Here is a 6,505-nt window from a genome sequence, read left to right as displayed (position 1 = left end):
AAAATAATATATGTAACTTCCTGACTACTAAAAACCAACTAATTACAAACTTAGCAAAAGAAGTATTTTCCTACCAACTGAATAACAACTCATTACCCCTTCAACTAGTAACTTGAAATATGCTGACAACTTGAGCCTACTTAATACCAAGTTAATATCAACTAATAATGTGTATACAAATTGAAATCCAACTTATTTTTTGGTAAGGGCAAAGAGATAACTAATGTAATGATGTGACTAAAATCGAAACGAATGATATGGTACAGATAATAAAGGATTAATATTGATTTTATACATGATTTGGTTCCATCATTAGTCATTAAAGATTTATAACTCCTAAATTTTTTGCACTTTTAATCTACATGGTTGTCCAGGTTGTTTTTGAGACTCAAAAAAAGAGAGTAACACAACTTCCATACCATAAAGAAACCTTTAAAACTTGCCACTTTCTATGATTACCCATACCAAAAAATAAGTTGGCTTTTAGTTTGTATTTAGTTGGTATACACATTTTAGTTGGTATTAAGTTGGTTTTAAGTTGTCAGCATTTTTCAATAAACTAGTTAAAGGGGTAATAAGTGGATATTAAGTTGGCAGTATGGTTTTAGTTGGTAATAAGTGGTTTTTATGTATGGTTTTAGTTGGTATTTGTCCCAAATACAAACTTAAAACCAAGTTCCTAGACCACTTAATTTTTGGTAAGGGTATGCTAGCGGATGACAAAGTGCACAGGATACCTCATTTCATTGTAAAAACGTGTATCACTACATCAAATGCATGGGTCCAAGGCAAAATGTTTTAATTTTTTCTAGTTCATTTTAAACTTTTGATTTTATCTAGCTCAATTAAAGAAAATATCTTTATTAACTAATAAACCAAACCATTGACATGTAAAAAAGTCATAATTGGGCTCTTATTTTATTCTTATCATATTTCTTAAGTAAAAATAATAGCTAATAAGAGCTCAAATCGCTAAACCACGCAATTTTTAAAGAAAAGTAGTACAGTCAGAAAGTCAACCCAGTCCTGGAATGAAAAATGCAGCCCAGTTAGCAGTGGTATTAACTACATAATCAACAAAGTGTAAAAAGCACAACTGAAAAGTCAGTTCCGTCAAGTCTTGGCCCATTATTGCATTACAAGATCAAATTGTTATTATTAAATACAAATTAAACTAATAATTATGTACATAATAAATAAAACTGAATTATTGAAATAATTTATTTTAGAAAGCAAATTTTAAAGATATCGCAAACTTTTGACTGAAATAATCACGGCGGAACCTCTAAAAGGTTGTATGTACCTGTGAAAGTCTGCTTCAACTCTGGCGGTAAAATAGTATTCATCCACCTACGAAGGGAGAGCCATAGAAATAACACGTTTTTTGGCCAAGAGCAAGACTTTTGGTATTACGTCATATCCACTTTTGGTTGCATCAATTCGTGTCACTCTTAAATAAGAGTTTATTTTAATTATTTCTCATGGATATACGTCAAAAAAGTTAAACATTTCTCATATTCTTAAATGCAACTTAAAACAATGAAAGCTAAATACCAATGACTAAAAAAGGCTAAGTCTTCAACATCATAACCATAGGCGTATTCACACAACCAACAATTTTTGTCCAACATTTTGGGTGACAACAGCTTTAGAGTTCAAATTCTCAACCAACTTTACAAATTCCATAAAAAGCTGATGAGATTTCATGTGTTAACCTCCAAAGAAAATTACTCACAATTCTCAAATAAACACCTTAACTGCAAAAAAAATACATCAATTTACATTAATACAAGTATAACTGGTTATCATTTAGTGTTGTTCCTTCCAAAATTTATTAATTAAAAGACAAAGCCAAACAATATTAAAAAGTGAACAAGAAAAGTGTATTAAAAAGTAAAATTTATTTGTTTTAAATAAGTGTATTAGCACAATTAAGTAGCTAGTTTTATTTTAATTAATATCATTAGATTTAAATACTAAAACCCAAGCATCAACTACAAAAATCTGTCCATTCTTCAAGACATGGCCAACCAAAGCCTTTGTGAGGAGCTTAGATTGCAATCTATACTAAACTCATAACTTATACTCTAACAAATAAATATCAAATCAAACAAAAAATCTTATACTTCATCAATATTCACTAAAGAATTCAAAGTTCATAATGTATATTCTTTAATTCTACGCTCTATAAGCTCACATTTAATAAAATTAGTGATTTAAAATTTTATATCATAAAATGACTTCTACATTCAGCCAAGTTAAAATTCTGTTTTCCCGGTTCTTACAGAATTCCATAAAATCGGAGCACAATTGTTTAAGTAAATAGTAAAAATAAAAGGAATTGGATGAAGATGGAATTGGATGAAGACGGAATTTGTTTAAAATAAGAAAACGTAATTGAAGACAAACAGATGATCAGAGGATTTGAATATGAATTTAAGCAGCAGATAGTCTGAAATATTTTAGGCCCGCCAAATCCTTTTAGATCTTGTAAGCAAAAGAAAAAATTAAAAGTCCATCATCCATTTTTTTGCACAGTTTTTGGGACTTTGGGTACCGTTTTAGTTTTGAAAGTCAAATTATTATTCCATACTTTTATAAAATTTAATAATGAAAGAAATTTTAGATAAATTAAATATGTTTTGTTCTAGAAAGTTTTTCATAGCTCTAAATAGCATAGACTTGTGGGGTGGCGGAGTAGTTAGCACTTTCGCCTCGCAGCAAGAGGATCCGGGTTTGATACCAGTTTGTGGCTCTGGGTGAAAATTCAGAACAGCTCCTGCGTTGAGCTTGCAAGTTCTCTCCCCACTGGTTTAAGGGGTTTCCCCCCCGAGCTCTTCCGTTTCCCCTTCCATTAGAACTTGTTGAGGTTAACGGTAATAGTTAGTGCAGGGAGCTGTTGGCTCGTGTGGTATGAAGGGCTTGTCACCACCCTCCTACACATTGTAACATGGCCTTGGGCATTAGCCTAGTTGATGATGATTATTAAATTGGAGCAGAAGCTAAATTGTCAGGGTTGTTTAAATAGTGCTAAATTTCACAGTGAAATTCTTTAAAATAGTGCTAAATATGAGATAGAAATAGTTTAAATAGTGCTAAATATCACAGGGGAATTGTAAGGGTTGTTTTAACAGCGCTATATTTCGGAACGGAATAAGAAGTCCACTTTCTTTGCTCATGGAAACAAAAGAGATAAAGAGAGCTAAGAAGTTCTCGGAAATTAGAAAAAGACTTCATTATTTATTTGATAAACAAAATAAATAAATACCAATATAAATTTGAAATTGGCCATTTATAACTTTCAGAAAAGGATGGAAACCATGAAAGTAATCTGGTCTGTTGCCTGCTCTCTAGTATGAAGGACACATTTTCAGTATAATTTCCAATATCTACTATGTGTCAAAAATTAACACACCCCGATGTTATATGTTTGTATCCATACATTATAATATGGGTGATTATATACATGTAAGTTTACATGTATCAGTGTGTAGATAAAACTAGATATGTATGTAACTTCACATAATGATTATAATATTGGTGAATATATCAGAGGGGACGGTAGTCCCCATAGCAAGGTCCGGGAAAGTGACTAGCTTTTCGAGACCGAGCTAGTATTATCCCAAAGCAACTAAGTGCTGATTTCAGCCCCTTGAATCTCCTCAACCACTCAAGAGTAGCGAGACAAGAAATATACCATTGGAAAGACCAGGCGCATACGACAAACATACAATAAAACAATAAATGTAGCGCTGTTATGCTAATAATGCGACGTAGTTCAAAGATAGCCAAAATGTCAAAAAAAAAAAACTTTCATCTTCTTCTTGCAGATCGCTCTAGAGCAAAAAGTACTTATTTGATTTGCATAGAAATTGGTGACCACCTTCCACCTGCTTTCCCATTGTGGCATTCCAAAGGATAAGTCTCAGTGTCTAAGTGTCGTTGAGTTAATGAGGAAAAACTTTAGCCCTACCACAATATTTTATCAAATGTTTGAATTGCGTCCAATCAGAACCTGTTTGTTTCCGTGGTTTCGTGTCTCCGCTATATCTACAAATGTATTATCTAACGATTTAGATCTATAGAAGGCTTCATCACTTTTCAATTTAATATACATTTTGATATAATAAGAACAGCTTGTCATAACTCCCACTATATTTATTTAGCTGAATAATTTGAATACATATTCAATATTATTTTTATTTAGCTGAATAATTTGAATACATATTCAATATTATTTTTATTTAGCTGAATAATTTGAATACATATTCAATATTATTTTTATTTAGCTGAATAATTTGAATATTCAATATTATTATTAAGACGTGCCAGGTAAGAAATTGTAAAATGGTTAGCATACTTTTGAATCTAAAATCATACAATTTTCCCCTACACGTTTTTTTAGGAGGGGGGCGGGTTAGCTTAAACTATCTATTGTCTCAAAATTATTTAATTTGGGATGTGAAAAATTTAGGATCAGATTTCCAAACCACAAAAAAAATTATCTCGCATTGTCTAATTCTTTTCTAGAGGTGCCAATTATGTTTTTGAGAGGTCTAGGTCCCAATTTCTCAAAGTGTTGGGATGATTGTTTGTAGTTTTAATGGGAATTTGTGTTTTTTACAAATAAATTTCCTGACACAAATATGCCTATAACTTTAGTATAATTTTAACTATAAATCTACCTGAGTGGTATAGTGGTTAAGGTGGGGTGGCAGCAGTGACGGCGATCCCGTGGGGGCTCTAGGGCTCAAGCCCCCAAAGGGAAAAACAAACAGGGCAGAGCCCCCACAGAAATAAAATTGAGAAGAATAGCAATCAGGGAAAAATTTATAATCTCACTGCCTTTATTTACTTCCGAAATCAGTCTTTTTACAGAAGTTAATTTGAGATTGCAGATGCGAGTAGCATTAAGATGATATAACCGTAAAATTGATTTCGATAGATTCGTCCAAACAAAATTACCTAAAATACCTTCGTAATGTATTTGCCCCAGAAAGGCTTCATTATCTATCCATGCACACAGATATTTTTCTAAAGATATTGACTTAACTTTTATTATCAATGTATTCATTGACGGATGAGATATTAGAAAGACTTTATTAAATATATATATAGTACGAAAAAGTTTGAGCTGTACATTTTCTTGCTTAAGTTTTAAGTATATGGATTTTTAGATAAAAAATTAATTGCTTGTGCCTCCACAGAAATGTTTTCCGATCGCTGCCACTGGGTGGCAGAGTGGTTAATAGTTCTGGAACTACAAAAATGTATTAAATCTGGCCAAAAACCTTAAGGTTAAAATTCGCAAGGTCCTCTATTCTATTATTATATATGGGCCTGTTCATAACTCTTGGTAAAGGAAAGCCCACATATCACGCTACTTGACATCACATATGCTAGACCTTGCGCGACCTTTTTTTTCATGATTTGCAAGATCTATTTTAATCATGAAAAAAAAAGGACGCACAAGGTCTAGCGTATTTGATGACAAGTAGCGTGATATGCAGGCTTTTATTTACCAAGAGTAATAAATAAACAGGCCCATATAGAACTTGTCCATATGTCTAATTTAAGACCTTGCCCATGGTTTGATTTCAGTACGTTCATGGGCTGAGACATTAGGATGTAGTGTTGGGCAGAGGACCTTGCGAATTTTAACCTTAAGGTTTTTGGCCAGATATATATATATATATATATATATCTGGCCAAAAACCGTAAAGTTAAAATTCGCAAGGTCCTCTGCCCAACACTACATCCTAACATATATATATATATATATATTAATTATGTCAGCAGGCAAGCAGATATTTAGTATAATTTCTGCAGCCTCTCATATTTTGTTTATCATGGTAGCAAGAGATAATGCAGAGTTTGGAGCTACCTAAATTCGCAAGGTCCTCTGCCCAACACTACATCCTAATATATATATATATTAATTATGTCAGCAGGCAAGCAGATATTTAGTATAATTTCTGCAGCCTCTCATATTTTGTTTATCATGGTAGCAAGAGATAATGCAGAGTTTGGAGCTACCTAAATTCGCAAAGTCCTCTGCCCAACACTACATCCTAATATATATATATATTAATTATGTCAGCAGGCAAGCAGATATTTAGTATAATTTCTGCAGCCTCTCATATTTTGTTTATCATGGTAGCAAGAGATAATGCAGAGTTTGGAGCTACCTAACTTATTGGTTATGGTAATTTTATATATCTAGTAGTTTTATTTATGTGTATGGGGTTCGAGATCCATCACGTCGAGACACATAATTAGTACCAAAAATTTAAATTACATAGCAATAACGAGAAATACAGAGTTCCTTCCAGAACTGGGAACTGAGGGCGATAGCTTTCAGGTGCTCCGGGAGATAATTTTAATCCAGGACAGATGAAGGGAGAAACGAGTGCTTCCGAGAAGCTAGGTAAAAGCCTGGCAAAACGAGGGATGTTGTCCAGCACCCTCTCGGGGTCTGTGCCGAGAAAAAATATCATGGGATAAG

The sequence above is a fragment of the Leiobunum rupestre genome, chromosome 3 (genome assembly GCF_980474605.1).
Source record: "Leiobunum rupestre chromosome 3, qqLeiRupe1.1.hap1, whole genome shotgun sequence".
In the NCBI taxonomy this organism is placed as follows: domain Eukaryota; kingdom Metazoa; phylum Arthropoda; class Arachnida; order Opiliones; family Sclerosomatidae; genus Leiobunum; species Leiobunum rupestre.
The sequence above is the reverse complement of the archived record's forward strand: the minus strand, read 5'-3'. Positions refer to the sequence as shown.